Consider the following 19,527-nt stretch of genomic DNA (forward strand, 5'->3'; position numbering starts at 1 on the left):
TTTTCTAACCTGGTGCATTTTTTAATACTAACCACAATGGATTTATACTTTGAGTCAACATCATTAGCCCACTTCCCCAGTACAGGCTTATTGACTTTACCAAGAAACTCTTTGTTTCCTTCTCATGATGAGACGTTTTCTGACCCTTTTGAATGCTGCTTTTCTCATACTGTATGACTAGTCTTATACCGCTGGATCACTCCTATTACATAAATTCTGATACTTTTTAAAAGGAGTCAAGAATGGGTACTGCCTATTGAGCACCTAATTGTACTGGACACCTTTTTCCTTCAGCAATTCTCTGTGATAAAAACAGCAAAAGTAATGGCTAACCTCTATTGAGTACTTACTGTGTATGGCACTGCGCTAAGCTCTGTACATCTGTTTGGTTGCTTGTTGTCATGGGCCCCATCAAGGAAAAGCAATCACTCCCATTTTAGAAATGAAGGTACAGGCAGAGAGCATTATGTAAACTGTTTAAGGCCGCTGATGGTGAAGCTAGGATCTGAACCTCAGTCTGATTCACTCCATGTCCATTTCATTATGCCTGTATTATTTCTCGTATTTTGAAATACAGTAATTTAGTGTGGCTGCTTTTTTCCCAGAAGATATAAATCATTATTGATAGTTATTGTAACATGTGGTTGTTCTGGGACTGTTGGAGCTGAAAAAGGCATTAACACCTAGTCTGATACACTCTTTTTATGGTCAGGAAATAGAAGTTCAGAGGCATTAAGTGACTTGCTGAATGCCTTGCAGTGAGTTGGACAGAACCCTAAGCACTTGTTTTCCAAATTCTTATTCTGGTTTTTGTTTGCTCATTTGTTTTCACAAGCATTTTTAGGAGTTTATAATATGAATTCAATTTGCCAGTTCTGAAGATTTTAATTTGTAATTTTCTCTGTATTATCATTTTTAACCTTCCTGTTCCAACAGTGAAACCCAACATTCTCTAAACACTGAATTATAAGTTCTCAACTAAACATTCAGATACTGAAAAATTCTATATGCAAATGGAATACCACTTTTCATAGGTAAACGAGAAGTAATTTTGCTATTATCAGAAGATTGATGAAATCAAGAATATTTTTAAATGAACAGTTTTTAGGCTTTAAAAGAAACTCTTTATTACTATTATATTTGTAGCCATAGAATTGTGCTGTGAATACATTCGTGCTTCCCAGGTGGTGCTAATGGTGAAGAACCCACCGGCCAATACAGGAGACATAAGAGACCCTAGGTCAGGAAGACCTCCTGGAGTGGGAAATGGCAACCCACTCCAGTATTCTTGCCTGAAAAATCCTGTGGACAGAGGAGCCCAGCAGGCTACAGTCCATGGGGTTGCAAAAGTCAGACAAGACTGAGCAACTAAGCATGTACATGATCTATAAAGCAAGGCATAAAGTGTGGCAAAATTTACTTAACCTCATTGAAGGAATGCCAGTTTCCCTACTTCCAACAGTAATACACTTGAATAGAATGGCTTATTGACCACAGAGTGGAAGACTAACATACAGTGACTGAACAATGCACTAGATTAAATAGTGAATTAATATCCATCAGTAGTTCAGCCTTGATTTCCAAGTATGCTGCACTTCTACCACACCATTATTAGGCAATAATTGCTGTGTCAGAGAAAGCAACGGGGATGATCCATACTTCTTTCCATTCTCAAGGGTGAATATGCCATACGGAATTCAATAAGGGGCAAAAGGGTTAAGTTCAGAAGAAAACAGTTCATCAAAAAAAAAAAAAAAGGATATGAGAAAGACCACACACGTTTTCAAAGTAGCATCTGGTTTATTAGTCAATGTTGCTCAGGCATGATATCAGAATTCTTTCATGCCAAGAGCCAGAAAACTCAAAGGTAACATTAAGAGCCAGCTGCTAACTTCAGGTTATTATATGCCTGATAGCAGGAGCAGTAGAATAATTAAGTGGTTTCACTACCAACCCATCGACCAGACCACTTCTCTACATGTCTGTCTGTCCACTTGCTGTATACTGTAATTGTGCACGCTTTTGTATGACAAATGTGTGACATTCAGTATTTAGTCAGTTTTAACCTTGAGGATAATGACAAAACATCAGTTATGCGTACATCTTTAAAATTTTGGTTGAACCAATTGGGTAATAGCCAAAGCAATTTTTCATGAAGTTGCCATATTTTTCTGTTTAGAAATTTTTGCAATTTGTGTCTGTCAGGAAAATAACACAACACTATATTTCTGTGGATATGTGTGCCATGTTCTGGAGATGTTAATATCCCAAAATAATTGCAAGACAGTATAAGAACAATACAGTGTCCTGACACTTTAGTCAGAAACAGTATAGAGATATGTGGTCTGAAGTTTTAGAGAAATCACAGTCCTAAAATACCACTTATTTGGCTTAATTGTAGGCATTGAAGAGGATCTCAGTGTAAAGTAGTGGAGAGTTGAAATTAGAAAAAAACTTAAGCCAGAAGCCTTTTAACTTGCTGAGAAAAGTTGTTATTAGGTTGTTAACTCCCAACCTGAATTTCCCACCACAAAGTCTATACCTGCCCACAGGTCCTCGCGTCTGCCTTCAGCTTCGCTGCTGTCACAGTGGGAGAAAGATCACCCTTCCTACCTCCAACCAACTTCATCCATGTGCCCAAGTGAATCCTGTTCCCAGTCTCCTCCTGTGGAACTTGGCAGTAGTGATCATCTCCTCTCTCCACTCCAAATTCTCACACTCATTCCCTTCAAACAATTCTTCCCATCAGCTTTCCTTTTGACACATTGAAACATGCCTAAGTCATGTTTATTTTCAAGCACACAGCCACACACACACGCACAGGACCCCCCACACACACACAGTCACACACACACAGCATTCTCTTGTCTTAATCTCTTTCACAGCCAAACTTTGTGAACCCTGTTTTCTCAGTTTTTCTCATTCCCTGTTCACTTGCTTCCTTTTAGGAAATATATTAAAATATTTCAAATCTGTCCATGTTTCCCAAACTGTTCCAGTCTGAATCCCACTCTGCCTAAATTACTCTTGCTGGGGCAACCAATGACCTTCGTGTTGCTAATACCAATGGCTGTGTTCAACCTGTATCCTATTTGCCATCTCAGTGTTCCCAAAGAATTGGACAGGACTGAGCGACTAAGCTGCACGCAATTCAGCACAACTAACTGGTAGCCTCCTCCCCAGATGAATGTCACCCTCTTCTCCTGTTGCTTTTCATCTTCTCCACCTTTCCTTCTTCCTCTCCTTTAGCATCTGTTATCCTCCTCTACACATGTATAATTATTTTTTAAATTTTTATTGAAATAGAGTTGATTTACCATCAACTGTATTTTCAGATGTACAGCAAAGTGACTCAGTTACACTTATCTATTCCTTCTTAGATTCTTTTCCATTATAGTTTACAAAATACTGAATATAGTTCTCTCTGTGCTATACAGTAGGTCTTTGCTGTTTATCACACACACACACACACACACACATATATATATATATATATATATTTAATAATTTAGGTGCACTGGGTTTTTTTTTTTTTTAGTTGTAGCATGTGGAGTCTTTTTTAAATTTTTTTTAGTGTAGCATGCAAAATGAACTCCTAATTTCAGCATGAGGGATCCGGTCCATGTTGTTGCAAATGGCATCGTTTCATTCTTTCTTATGGCTGAGTAAATATCCCATTGTATAGATGCCACATCTCCTTCATCCGTTCTTCTGCCGATGGACACTTAGGTTATTTCTGTGTCTTGGCTCTTGTGAACAGTGCTGCAGTGAACACTGGGATGCATGTATCGTTTCAAATTTTAGTTTTCTCTGGCTGTATGCCCAGAAATGGGATTGCAGAATCCTGTAGTAACTCTACATTAGTTTTTTTAAGGAACCTCCATACTGTTCTCCATAGTGGCTATACCAATTTACATTCCCACCAACAGTGTAAGAGGGTTCCCTCTTCTCCACACCCTCTCCAGCATTCATTGTTTTCTACTCATGTTTAAGCAGGGGAACTTCGCGGCAAACTGCATGAAGCGTTCATCTTTTTTCTTTCATAGCTCTCACATCCTTGGCAATCTCAAGCTCTTCTATGAGTCACATACCCCTTGTGCACAGACAACTCCCAGCATATATACCAGCCCAAACCAACATTCTGAAATCCAGAACCTTATATCCAATTGACACTTCACCGTCTCTACTTAGATATGGCACAGACAACTGAAACTCAACATGTCTAAGTCTGAACTCATTTTCCCACCCAACCCTTCTTTCTGCCAGTGTTTCCTTTTGAAAAGTGCATCACATACTCCTTGTTGCTTGTGCCAGAAATCAGGGAACAAGGTTGAACCAAAACACAGACAACAGCAAACCAATTGTTCAACATTTATTTAGTGGGTGTATTAGTCTCCTAGGGCCACCATAACAAATTACCACAAACTCGGTGGCTTAAAACGACAGAAATGTATATTCTCATAGATCTGGAAGTAAGATGTCTGAAATCAAGGTGTCAGCAAGGCCACGCTCCCTTTGAAAGCTTCAGGTGGTTAGGGATTGAGTTGCCTCTTCTGCCTCTTCCAGCTCCTGGTGGCCCCAGGCGTTCCTTGGCTGGTGGCTGTGTAACTAGTCCTACTTCTGTCTTCACATGGTCCTCCCCTTTGTCTCTTATAAGGACACCAGTCGTTGGATTTAGGGCCCACTCTAAACCCAGGATGATTTACCTCCAGATCATTCAATAATTACATCTGCAAAAGCCCTGTTTCCGAAGAAAGTCACATTCTGAAGTTTGGACTGGACGTGAATTTCTGGGGACACTATTAAACTTACTACCAGAGAAGTGGAGAGGGACAAATTTCATAACTCTAAAGATGTAGATAGGAACATATTCACTTACTAATTCACTTCCACTGGCCAAAGCAAGAAAATGTTTTAGGGGAAAATAACAAAATCCCTTCACTTTTCAACAGTTTTTGTTCTCCTCAGCCATTTTGTTTTCCTGTGCTCCAAAAACTTAATCATTTTTCATTTTGGTAAATGAGAAAATACTTAAATTCTTATAATAAACAGAAAAACCAATGTATTCCATTAAATAGCGTTAGGCCTAGTTGGTTTTAAGATTTTAACTGGATCAAAGGGTTAATTTTCAGCTGACTGCTCTGAAACAGGTTCCGAGTGTTGTTCAGTCACTAAGTAGGAGAAGCCTGTGCTAATGCAGGATTTTTATTTTTCAGTCTCCGCTCATGGGCACTGGATACTTCAGCACTGTATAGTGGGCTGTGTTTGCACTTTGCTAAGTTACCCAGTGGAGCTGTAAAGCCTTTGAAAGACCAGCATTCTGACACCTGCCCTGCTGTTCCTTCCAGGAACCTTGTCTGTCTGAAGTTATCCTTTTGACATTGCCTTCCCCTCATTCTCTACATCCAGTCGAGTCCATGTTTCTACCTTCTAAATATCTCTCCAATCCACCTACTCCTCTCCACTTTTACTGCTGCAACCCGAGTCCGAGCCACCATTTTTGTCTGCTTGAACCACCTCAATAGCTTCCTAACGGATCACTCCTGATACATCTTTCACAAAGAAACAGCAGAAACTTTTCTAAATGCGAGCTTGGTCATTCCACTCACGTTTCAGTACCATCCCATTCCTTTATTTTAGAGGCTGAGCTCTTTACCAAAGCCCTCGTGGCACACTGCTTCTGTACCATCCCATTCCTTTATTTTAGAGGCTGAGCTCTTTACCAACGCCCTCGTGGCACACTGCTTCTGTACCATCCCATTCCTTTATTTTAGAGGCTGAGCTCTTTACCAACGCCCTCGTGGCACACTGCTTCTGGACCCTACGACTCTGTAGCTTCATCTCTTAGTACACATGTTCTACAGAACCGTGTTCCTTCATGGAGCCAGTCTCTCTCTAACCCACCTCAGGGCCTTCACACATGCTGTTCCCTTTGCTTGGTATATTTCTTAAGAATTTAAAAGCACGGGCCTTGTACTGCATTAGAGATCCTATTCTATTTATGAGCTCTATGACCTTTTGTCAATCTTTGAACTTCTGTAAGCCTTACTTTCTGCATTAAAAAAAAAATGTGTATGGAACAGTCTTATGGACTCTGTGGGAGAGGGAGAGGGTGGGAAGATTTGGGAGAATGGTATTGAAACATGTAAAATATCATGTATGAAACGAGATGCCAGTCCAGGTTCAATGCACGATACTGGATGCTTGGGGCTAGTGCACTGGGACGACCCAGAGGGATGGTATGGGGAGGGAGGAGGGAGGAACGTTCAGGATGGGGAGCACATGTATACCTGTGATGGATTCATTTTGATATTTGGCAAAACTAATACAATTATGTAAAGTTTAAAAATAAAATAAAATTAAAAAAAATAAAATACATTTAAATTAAAAAAAAAAAGTAACATTCTCAAAGTTGGTGTAGGGTTCAAATATGAAAATGAATTAAATTTTTCCAAGTTACATAGTACTATATAAATCCTAGTTATAATTAGTACCATTATTCTAATAGCACTATCCAGTTGAAGACCTTGAATCTCACTTTAAAGTACAAGTTAAGGACAATGTTAACTTGACAGAGTTGGATCACTATGTAAGTGCTTGCAGAAGACTTCTTTAAAAAAATTAAAATTGATTGTGTTCTACATATGTGCCTATTATAATAATTCGTCAAGCATGCGTTTTTCAAGCCTTTTTGGGGACAAGTTCCAAAGTAGCAGAACCCAAATTAAAGTTTTATGTCATATAAGGGAAAATGAAGTGATTTCCTATACAGTTTTTTGTGCAATAGGGTGACCAATTTATTTTATCTTGGTTGGCCTGAAATTTTGGAGTCTCAGCACCAAAAGTTTCACATTCCAAGGACTCCCACCCAGGTCTCCCGCATTGCAGACAGACGCTTTACTGTCTGAGCCACCAGGGAAGCCCAGTTAATCACCCCAGTGTACCACTAATGTTCTTGATGTTCCTTCTACCTGCAAGAAAACCCTTTCTGTGCCTCAGCCAAGACTCCCATTCCTTCCTGATTGTATATTCGGGATTGCCTAACACACGTGAAAATGGTAGAGTCAGTGGAGGGGTAATACTGCCTGATTTGGTCTCTTTCAAAGCCCTGACAATGCGAGTGATGCTTGCGGCTTAAGAGTCTAACCTTGGAGAGTTGTGAGCAAATGATGTGATCTGATAGCAAACCCTGGGTTCTGTAGCAACCACAGGGGCCAAGATGGCATCCTATTCTGTGGAAGCAAATACTCAGGGTGAGGAATGGGGACTTCCCCACTCCTAGGGATACATGGGAATTCTCCCAGGGATTCTTGCAACTGAGCAGGCCAGGCTTGTCAGCTATAACTCTTTCAAGTCTTGGGTACCCCAGAGATGTTAAGCAGTGCAAATTAAGGCTATGCTGTACTTGTTCTGCTGGGTACTACTCTGCTACCCACTAACCATGAGATATCTCATGAATGCTGGGTGCTGGGGATCTCACCGGGGGAGAGAGAAATGGGCTTAAGAAAGGGGAAGGACTGCTCATGTCACAAAATCACCGTCCTAAAGTTCGGCCCCAGAAGAGGGCAAAAGGCAAAGGTTCACTGTCCCAGTGGCCATTAAGAGAGCTGGAGCAGAAGCCTGCCATGGAGGTCCTTAGGGGAAAGACAGTCTCCAACCAGTGTCACACTCATGCATGAGTCTTCATGCCCTGCCTGTCCAGAAAGCAAGACATTTATAACTCTAGTGCTCAGTCTTCTCAGTTCTCTTCACAGCCATCTACTAGGTACATACTATCACTTTTGAAACCCAGAATCACCATCTTTCCAGCTCCCGCCCTTTCCCAATGGCTTCCCTCTCCTGGGTGGCATCTCCTCTTTAATAAAATGTTTTCTCCCCTTATAGGCTTCCCTGCTGGCTCAGATGGTAAAGAATCTGCCTGCAATGCAGGAAACCCAGGTTTGATCCCTGGGTCAGGAAGATCCCCTGGAGAAGGGACCCCAGTATTCTTGCCTGGAGAATCCCATGGACACAGGAGTCTGGTGGACTACAGTCTATGGGGTCACAAAGAGTTGGACATGACTGAGTGACCAACACTTTCACTTTTTCACTCTTTTCTCCCTTTACATTTGCCCTTTTAAGAGAAGCCATCCATGTCAGTGATTGGCTTGTGATTTCCTGTCTCCATTCATATTATGACCGCTTCATCTCCTAAAGAAAAGAAAGCAGCCTTCAGTGCACTCTCTGGCTAAGTGCCCCTTTGGGTAGGGCTCACATTATATCTTAAGTAAATTATTGATAGAAAAACTGGAAGCATGGCTATAACGAAAACATCAGAATGAATCCCAGGTTTTTGTAACAGAAGGACTGACGTATTGTTGTCATGTTTTTGTTTGTTTTTTGTAGTCAAAACATGGGATTCTTTTGTTCTTTCTGATCATGAACACCCTGGGTTGAGATCCAAGTACTAATTTTCTTTACAGTGAAATACGCTAAGAGGATTCAGTAGTGTCCTAGAAAGGGCTGTGACACCACTGTCCTGGAGTCTTATACTTTGTCAGGATTTAGCAATTAGTCTGATGCTATCTGTGGCTGCTGGCTGCTAGTTTGCCTTAATCCACAGTTTAGGCCATCCTTTTGTTTATTTTGGTTCTTTTAAAAAGGCCCTCTTTGTGGTCTTGGGCACTGTAAGTAGATGGAGTGAAACCAGGAGTTAATGTGTAAAGTTTTTCATCTTAAGAGAGTTTTGTTTCAGACTAACTCTGGGTCACATGTGCATGGAATTGAGTTTTTGTTTGGACAGAATGCTTCGGCTTGGAGAGAAAGAACAGGAAGTGGTACATTCCAGCCCCCAGGCAGCAGCTTCTGCTTGTCAAGCCTTTGTGGACAATAAGGTCACAGACATTTAGTAAGGGTGGCTCTGGGAAGTAATTTACAAATTATGCTAAGAACAACAACAACAAAAAGGTTTCTTATTAAACTAAGAATGATATGAGCACGCTGCAGAATCAAGGTTGTAAAATGAGTTTCCTCCAATCCAAGTATCAGGAGACTTCGCCAATTCAAGAGAGACACTTCAAGTGGGAGGGAAACCAAGGACAGAATTGAAATCATCCTCCAGGCAAATTAGTGTCTCCTGGGCAAGAACTTGGAGGAGGAGAAAGTGGGCTGTGAAAGTGGGCAGCCAGCAAACAGAAGCAGAACACTGCTTTTAAGTTTCAGCCACGAAGCAACCATGGCGGGCAAAAGTGGCTATCAGGAAGTTTGTGCTTTCTAAATAAGGAATCAAACAAAGAAGCCAAAAGACACGGCTGCAGCTATTACAGATGTAACCTGACAAATACATACATTCAGGTTAGAGAAAACGACTGACACCCTCTGGACTTTCCTGAAGCCTGGGATTCACAATTTCTTGGTATTAAGAAATCGTTTCCTGTTTGTTTTAGTCCATCTCTGAGGAGTTCATTCCTCTACTGGCGGGGACACCCTAAATGGGCTAAATCATGGATTGCTGTTCTCATGAGCCCTGACCCCTTTCCTGAATTTAGAAAAGGCAGTGCCAGCACTGGAGAGGAGACTCAGATACCATCTAGTGTCATGATGATGAGTTTGTGGTTAATTTAGCATGGCCCGGTTTCTCACATGGGCCAGATTATATAACCAGACTGTCAGTATCTTCCAAGAAAAGGGATGGTAGATAATGTACTTTCTCACTGTAAGCATACTTCATCATTCTAAAGTTCCATAAAGAATCTGCATATAGCTGAATCGTACATCTAACCAGGCCAAAAAATCTTTCACAGGGTAAAAATGGAAGCTGTCAAGTTTATTACAAAGCACAACTGCTTGGGAAATTAATGAACTCTTATTAATGTTCTTTAAAAAAAAAAAAGGAGAAGAAGAGATAAATCTGTCAAATGAGACTGTTTAAAGACTGAAAATTGTCCAGCTTGCCCTCATTGTGCTCAAAAGATGGTAGCCTGTTCTTTCAGGCACACAATCTCCATCTAGCCTCCCAGCACGTTGCTTTATTATTAGTAATGCCATTTGTGTTTGAGCTAGGAGGAAATCCAATGTCAAATGAAAGGGGTTTCTCCTTTTTATGAATTAGCCTTTCTTTTGCCATGCCATCAAAAAGTGAGTACACTACTAATTTCCCAAATCTTTTCCAGGCTGGCAGTGAATAATTCAAGTAAATCACTGGATGCCTTTATCTCCGAGTGACTCATGCTACTGAGAGCCAGCTTTATGGGTCTGAAACCCAGCTAAGTTCTCACTGCTCCTTTGTCTTCTTACATAGCACAGCTAGGTTTAAGTGAATTCAAAAGTTGTTCTTGAACTATACAACTTGTTAGTATTATATCCTGTAAAATTTTATCTGCCTGCTTGGTTGGATCTAAGTATTTTGCTGATATGATATCTTCTTGGCAATCTGAAATGTAATCTTGACACAATTCTGAAAAGTTGTGACATATTATGGTATGTCCCCTTAATAAAGAACATCTGTTTTATTTTTTAAAGGAAACAACAAAGCTCAGTTCTCATGTTCTCTGATTTTTTTTAAAGATTATATATAATATTTAGGAGAGTGCAGTTAATCACACTTTAATCTAATATTTTAGAAGATAATCTTACATACTCAAAGATGAACTTGCAAAAATAGCAAAGAAGGAAAAAAAAAATAGCAAAGAAGGGATTCAGCCTTATGTCTTAACTGAAGTAAGGAAATCCCAAACACTTTCTCAAACATGGGAAATACATCTCTGCCCTTATAAAAGAAAAAAAATAGAATTTCATATTGAAACTGTGTGTCTCCTTTTATTAGAAAGATTTAAGGATTTGGAACCTACAGGTTGGAATTCCTAATTAGCAATATTTGTCTCTGAATCAAGGCTTACTTCCTCTGAGTTACATTCTGAAGAGGTAAGGATCCTGCAGGCTTCAGAATCTTACAGAATTTTCCAATGGTTTGAAGAGAAATGTCAGTTTTAAGTGGTTTTCCTCATGTTTGATAAAATCATATTTCGTGAGTAAGCAAGCAATGTGAAGTTAGTACCCCTCCAATCCTTTCATTTTGAAGATCAAAATCAAGTTCAACTGAAGAGCCAAAAGATAAGCACTATCAGCTTGTTAAGCTGTCATCACAAACATAAGGACTAACTAATCAAAATAGGCTATGTGACCCATGAAAGAAAGAGTATTCCTGATCCTTCTGAATAAAGATACTGAGTAGCTTGTATCTTAAATAACAAGTAGTAAATACTGCTGCTACTGCTGCTAAGTCGCTTCAGCCGTGTCCGACTCTGTGCGACCCCATAGATGGCAGCCCACCAGGCTCCTCCGTCCCTGTGATTCTCCAGGCAAGAACACTGGAGTGGGTTGCCATTTCCTTCTCCAATGCATGAAAGTAAAAAGTGAAAGGGAAGTCCCTTAGTCGTGTCAGACTCCTAGCGACCCCATGGACTGCAGCTTACCAGCCTCCTCCGTCCATGGGATTTTCCAGGCAAGAGTATTGGAGTGGGGTGCTGTTGCCTTCTCCAGCAAATACTAATACTTAATTACTGTTGACATTTGTCAAGTTCTGGCATTTGAGACTCTGATAGTAATAAATGTACTCATCACTCAAGAATTTGAAATGACACATCCACCAATTTCAATACATAGCTTATTAAAGCTAAAAACATGCAAAATAGCTATGAGTCAAATTAAAAAACTATATCTGAGCAAACAGAACAAGGAGTTTTAGGGAACTTAAGCTGAGACAAAAACAGACGGATGGTTCATCAAAGTGCAGGTACTTACCAATTGTAAAACCTCAAAATGGTTACTTATGCCCTCTGAGCTTGGTTTTCACATATTAAAAATTGGATAGTGGATCTTACTTCAGGGTGTTATTGTGCATGCTAAGTAAGAGAGCATATATAAAGCATTTACTACATTCTTGACATATAGCAGGCATTCAAGTTGCTAGTAGAACTCTCTTTTTACATAACCCCTATATTGTTGTTAATGAGAACTTCACTGTCATGGTGAACATTTTCAAACTAAGTATCCTTATGAAATAGAAGTAAATTGCCTCTGGTAATACAGTGATTCGGATAGGAGGGCTAATGAAAAGTCATTGTGATTGGCATTACATCATTCAAAGATCTCCAGAAACAAGATGGTGCTTGTGAAATCTTTTATGCTACTATTTCCTATTAGGGCTATAAAACCAGGAATTCACTGTCCTGCCTTTCTCTATCTTCTTTGTATATTCTCTTCTGCCTCTTCTCTGTCTTCTTTGTATAAACAAGACTTTAATGACCTAAATCAACCGTATTAGTATTGGGGGCAGCACAAGATTAAACAGATGCACTAATGAGAAAGAAAAAAATAACATGAGATGACAACATTTTAGTCACTGAGGTTCTTCAAAACAGGATGTTCTTTCCACACCACCTCTTCCTCTCATTCACGGAGGATGACGAGTTACAGTACTTTGGTGCCTGGCAACTTATCATCCCAGAAGGAACTTGGCATCCCAGAGATGTGTGTCACACTTGTTCTGCTTGTGATCCTCCTCCCTGCCAGGGGTTTCCAGGGTGCTGACAGAGAACATACAACTTTCTCCCAAAGTATAGCTTAAAGTCTTCATAAGAAGGTAGAGTCAAAACTTGCTGTTAAGTCATTTCAGTTGTGTCCAACTCTGTGCGACCCCATGGATGGCAGCCCACCAGGCTCCCCCGTCCCTGGGATTCTCCAGGCAAGAACACTGGAGTGGGTTGCCATTTCCTTCTCCAATGCATGAAAGTGAAAAGTGAAAGTGAAGTCGCTCAGTCGTGTCCGACTCTTAGCGACCCCATGGACTGCAGCCTACTAGGCTCCTCCATCCATGGGATTTTCCAGGCAAGAGTACTGGAGTGGGGTGCCATTGCCTTCTCCAAGTCAAAACTTAGAAGAATTATTATTATAAAGTTTCATTAAAGGAGCTGTAATTGTTAAAGTATCTTAAGTAGATAGCATGTGGGAAGAAATCACAAAGCACTGAAAGCTCTAACAATGGTAAATCAAGAGATACTGGTACCTAAGAACCTTAGACAAGGCAAACTTCAATATCCTGTCAATACTTGACCTTTAGTCGGTTTTGCTTAGTAGCTATTATGGGCAAGGTACTACAGAAGCCACATGGAATACGCTGGTATGGAACTGTCTTTAGAGTCTATGGTGGTGGATACAGACTCAGTAAAGATTCATGATTTTGTAATACAGTAAAACACAGTCACATTTGTGGACCTAGTGTTACAGGATCACCAAGGGAGGGGAGCAGAATGTTACTTGGGAGGTATTAGAGAATTCCTGGTAGTTGTAGCACTGAATCTGAGTCTTAAAAGAGTTAGCCACTGGTAACAAGGGCAGGAAAGGTCATTCTGAGAATGAAAGCCCATACGAAAAAGTCTTAGAGGTTCAGTGCCCGTGCAGGGAACAAAAACTAGTAGATTCGGAAACTTAAAGAGTATGGCAGGGGGTGGTGAGCAGGATGCAGCTTGAGGAGGATATTATTTTCATATTAAGAATCTTTTTTCGAAATTGATGTGTAGTTGATTTACAATGTCGTGTTAGTTTTATGTGCATGGCAAAGTGATTCTGTTTTGTAAATATGTGCTATGCTTAGTCTCTCAGTCGTGTCCAGCTCTTGCGATCCATTGGACTATAACCTGCCATGTTTCTCTGCCCATGGGATGTTTCAGATAAGAGTATTAGAGTAGGTTGTCATTTCCTCCTCCAGGGGATCTTCCTGACCTAGGGTCAAACCGTGTCTCCTGTGTCTTCTGCATTGCAGATAGATTCTTTTCCCTTATAGTTTATTATAAATATTGAGTATAGTTCTCTTTGCTATACAGTAGGTCCTTGTTGGTTATCTATTTTTTATATAGTAGTGTGTGTATGCTAATACCAAACTCCTAATTTATCCCTCCCTGCCCCTTTCCCCTTTGGTAATCAAAAGTTTGTTTTCTATGTCTGTGAATCTATCTCTATGTTGTATATATGTCCATTTTTATCATTTTTTTTAGATTCCACATATAAGTGATATCATATGATATGTCTTTCTCTGTTGACTAACTTCACTTAGTTTAATAATCTCTAGGTCCATCCATGTTGCTGCAAATGGCATTATTTCCTTCTTATATTTATGGCTAATGTTCCATTGTGTATGTATATATACACCACGTCTTCTTTACCCATTCGTCTGCTGATGGACACCTAGATTGATTCCATGTCTTGGCTATCGTGAATAGTGGTGCAGTGAACACTGGGGTGCATGTATCTTATTGAACTATGGTTTTCTCTGGATATGTGCCCAGGAGTGGGATTGCTGGATCATATGGTAACTCTATTTTTAGTTTTTTAAGGAAACTTCAAACTGTTTTCCATAGTGACTGTACTGATTTACATTCCTACCAACAGTGTAGGAAGGTTCCCTTTTCTCCACACACTCTCCAGCAGGTAATAGTATTTGTAGACTTTTGATCATGGCCATTCTGACTGGTGTGAAGTGATACCTCATTGTAGTTTTGATTTGCATGTCTCTAATAATTAGCAATGTTGAGCATCTTTTCATGTTCTTGTTGGACATCTGTATGTCTTTTTTGGAGAAATTTTCTGTTTAGATCTTCTGCCTATTTTTTGATTGGGTTGTTTTGTTTTAATATTGAGCTGTATAAGCTATTTGTATATTTTGCAAATTAAGCCTTGATGGCTGCATCATTTGCAAATATTTTCTCCCATTTCATAGGCTGTCTTTTTGTTTTATTTATGGTTTCCTTTGTTGTGCAAAAACTTTTAAGTTTAATTAGGTCCCATGCATGTATTTTTGCTTTTGTTTCCATTACTCTAGTGGATAGATCCAAAAAAAATATTGATGGAAGTTATGTCAGAGTGTTCTGCCTATGTTTTCTTCTAGGAGTTTTATAGTGTCCAACCTTACATTTAGGTCTTTCGTCCATTTTGAGTTTATTTTTGTATATGGTGTAGGAGAATGTTCTAATTTCATTCTTTTATATGTAGTTTTCCAGTCTTCCCAGCACCACTTATTGAGAGACAACTCTTCTCCATTGTATATTCTTGCTTCCTTTGTCACAGATGAATTGACTATTTGTTTATTTTTGTTTTTATTTCCTCTCCTAGAGGAAAACATAGGCACAACAGTCTTTGACATTAATCACAGCAATATCTTTTTGGATCCATCTCCCAGAGTATTGGAAGTGTTTTCACATTAAGAATCTTAAATGTTAACCTATGAGGCCTATAGAATAGTGTAGATGATGAAGAGTTGAGAGATTTAAGCAAGGGAATAACGTAGATCAAATTTGCCTTTTACTTCAGATAAGATTTACTGTGCTTCAAATAGTATTGTGGAGGATAGATTTGAGAAGGAGTAACAATTAGTGGAAGAAAGAACAAATAAAAAGCTGTTGCCTTAATCCAAGCAAGAGATGGTAAAGACCACAACTAAGGTCAAGATAGGAATGGAGAAAAGGGATTTATTCAAGAAATATTTGCATGCAAGTCTAGCCAGTCTAGACATCTGAGAGGGTAAGGAATGTAAAGTGAAACTTTAGATTTCTAATTTGGATAAATGGTGAAGATACTAAAGGAAAGAGAATATGCAAAGAGGAGCCAATGAAAAAGAAAAAACAAAAATTCAACACAGTCAATTCTGTTTGAGGGGCCAATGAGCTATGTAGGTGGCAAGAACAAATAGGAAACTGCAAATTCAAAACTTGAATGAGAGTTAAGACTGGAGATAGATACAGGAGTCATTAGCAGATAGGTACATGTTGGGCTGTGAAGAAAGCTGAGCGCTGAAGAATTGATGCTTTTGAACTGTGATGTTGGAGAAGACTCTTGAGAGTCCCTTGGACTGCAAGGAGATCCAACCAGTCCATTCTAAAGGAGATCAGCCCTGGGATTTCTTTGGAAGGAATGATGCTAAAGCTGAAACTCTAGTCCTTTGGCCACCTCATGCGAAGAGTTGACTCACTGGAAAAGACTCTGATGCTGGGAGGGATTGGGGGCAGGAGGAGAAGGGGACGACAGAGGATGAGATGGCTGGATGGCATCACCGACTCGATGGACGTGAGTTTGAGTGAACTCCGGGAGTTTGTGATGGACAGGGAGGCCTGGCGTGCTGCGATTCTTGGGGTCGCAAAGATTTGGACATGACTGAGTGACTGAACTGAACTGAACATGTTCAATCAGAATGGGGAATTTTACTCAGGTGACTCTTATGAGAAAAGCAGCTTGCAAAAGACATAACCCAGGGCTATGGCAACATTTATTGCGTGGGTGGAGGAAGATGTGCCAGAAAGAGGATGGTCAAAAAGATACAGGGATAGCTAGAATGATACAGCTTCGTGGATCTTATAGAAGAGAGCTTCAACAAGTAAAGAATAACAGCACCAAACGTAGCAGGGGCTCAGCAAGATAAGGACTGACAGCATCCACTGGATTTAGTAATCAGTAAGATGTCAGGGACACTGAGGAGAGGAGAGTATCAGAGTGATGGAAGAGCATGGCAGAATGGAGAGGCTGAGAAATCAATGGGAAGGAACCAAGTGGAGAAACTTCTTCACAGGAATATAAATCTATCATGGCACTGTAGGAAAACTGATAGAACAGTGCATATTTGACTACTGTTTGTTAGAAAAAAAACAAGGATTTACTTAATCACGTTCATAGATTGAGAGGAACACAGAAAGATCCATTTTCTTTGATAAATAACACAAGTGTTAGTTGCTCAGTTATGTCCAACTCTTTGCAACCCCAGGAACTGTAGCCCACCAGGCTCCTCTGTCCATGGGATTCTCCAGGCAAGATGACTAGAGTGGGTTGCCATTCCCTTCTCCAGGAAATAACATCAAAGAGATCATAGGTTAATAAAAACTGAAAGAATTCAAAAATTCATTTAAAACTGTTATTTCTTCCCCACTAAATCTTTCATCTATATGCCTAGCAACCCTCAACTTGGACTGATTGTACTTTTCCTGACTTTTGCAGCCAACATTTCTGCTGGCATTGCTAATAAGCCATGAATGCAAGTAACATAATGGAGAAGGAAATAGGAGGCGGGAAACAAGGCCCTGAAAAATTCAGCCTGGAAAATCACCTTCTGAAGGGGTCCAGGTTGGCTGGTCAGACACTGAGTAATGCCAAGTTGGCTTGACTCCTCTGAAATGTATCCAAAATACAATCTCAAATGCTAAACACTGCAGAACCCCCCAAAAGTCATATGCTATAAAGTATGGGCTTGGTCCACTTAAAAAGGTTATTATTTTCCCGAGAGAGACTATGGTGTCTGTAAGTGGTGGCATGAAAGCAAAGCAATTACTTAATTATCTTACTTCCCAGCAGAAGATGACATCTAACCATTACTGTTTGACTGCATACCTTTCAGTATCATCCCTTCTCTGTGAACACCCAGGAGTGGTGAAATCAAAGGTGTTCTGAGAACACTCCTGGGTGTGTTGTACTGACTTTGGCAAGCCCGGGAGCTCTGCCTAGTTTCAGGTGGCAGACTTTCTGATTATTATTGTGATGGTAGTACCAGGGCAAAAGCAATGCAGAAAGTAAAATTCACTTTTGCTGCTTATGGGTTATTTCACGTTTTGCATAATAACTGGAAAATGAACCCTAAGGACTTCTTATATTTCTGACTCAGCCTTGAAGTGAAAAAAAGTTTTATTGGATTTATTTTTTACAAGCTGACTTAAATTCTTTTGGGGGGAAAGGTAGAATATCCATAAACTTAAAAAAAACAACAAGAATGCTCAGTTGTGGACACAGAAGTCAATAAGTGGCAAATTCAATGACAAATCAAAATACAATTAACAAACTGAGGCGAATATACAACATAAGGCTAGAAAGTTATGTTTTCCTGGTGGTTTCCAGAAGGGAGTGTCAGTACTTAGATCTCTTCTTTGATTTTGAAAGATAGTTCAAAAGATTGAAAGTGGTGAAAATGAGGAGACCTATACCAAAACATATTCCTTGCCATCTATGGGGTCGCACAGAGTCAGCCATGGCTGAAGCGACTTAGCAACAGCAGCAGCAGCATGAGCATCAATAATGAACCTTAATAGTTTCCTTACCTATTAAACTTCTACCCAAGTTTATCAATATTTAACCAGGTGTGCCAGCCTAATGCCTCCCCACAAAAGTCTGCTCAACTATTGCTTAGACACCCTAATATAGCCTAAAATTACTCATGATTTCTAGGAAATCATGATTTACATATAAATCAGCAACTTCTCTTGACTCAAAACCATTAAGGCAACTAAGAAAAGCCTCCAGCTGAACCAGCTGAGAAAGTTTTTTCCTAGACTCTGGTCTAAGTTAAGGTGGATACTCCATCTCTCCTGGCATCCTGAACCACTTGTTTCACAGGTGACAGTGGTAGCTGAGATCCTGAATAGCTCAATGAAACATTGGACAATTGTTAAAGGTTTCAAAAGCTCAGCCCTGGGAATTTAATGTTTGCTGTTTCTAAGTTCTAGGAGGATGCTGCAGCTTCTAATGTTTAGCGTTAGACCTACTTTGTTAAAAGTCAAAGGAACTAAAACACTGAGTTTCACAGGTCACAGTCATCTTGGTTTATAGCTCAAAAAAAAAAAAAAAAAAAACCTAATTGATAAAAGACTCTTACTCCTTGGAAGAAAAGTTATGACCAACCTAGACAGCATATTAAAAAGCAGAGACATTACTTTGCCAACAAAGGTCCGTCTAGTCAAGGCTATGGTTTTTCCAGTAGTCATGTATGGATGTGAGAGTTGGACTGTGAAGAAAGCTGAGTGCCAAAGAATTGATGCTTTTGAACTGTGGTGTTGGAGAAGACTCTTGAGAGTCCCTTGGACTGCAAGGAGGTCCAACCAGTCCATTCTAAAGGAGATCAGCCCTGGGTGTTCATTGGAAGGACTGATACTAAAGCTGAAACTCCAGTACTTTGGCCACCTCATGCGAAGAGTTGACTCATTGGAAAAGACTCTGATGCTGGGAGGGATTGGGGGCAGGAGGAAAAGGGGACGACAGAGGATGAGGTGGCTGGATGGCATCACCGACTCGATGGACATGAGTCTGAGTGAACTCTGGGAGTTTGTGATGGACAGGGAGGCCTGGCATGCTGCGATTCATGGGGTCGCAAAGAGTCGGACATGACTGAGCGACTGAACTGAAGAAAAAGTAATTACATATAAAAACTGTATTGCTTATTAACACAGTAAAAAATAGGAGTGCTGGATTCCTCAGACCTCATTTATCTCTTTTCTAGAAAACTGTAAAATATGTCCAAGATAACAAAAGAATTAAGTCTAAAATTTATAGCACTTAAGCTTAAACTTTATATATGACTTGTAATATTAAAAAAAAACAAAAACAAAAAAAACCTATCTTTTCCAGTACTGAGATGACAAGTTTTGGAAATCTGGGGACATTTTTCTCTGTTGGTACATGCTGCTGCTAAGTCACTTCAGTCGTGTCCGACTCTGTGCGACCCCATAGACAGCAGCCCAC

This window comes from Bos taurus, chromosome 2, assembly GCF_002263795.3.
Source record: "Bos taurus isolate L1 Dominette 01449 registration number 42190680 breed Hereford chromosome 2, ARS-UCD2.0, whole genome shotgun sequence".
Lineage (NCBI taxonomy): Eukaryota > Metazoa > Chordata > Mammalia > Artiodactyla > Bovidae > Bos > Bos taurus.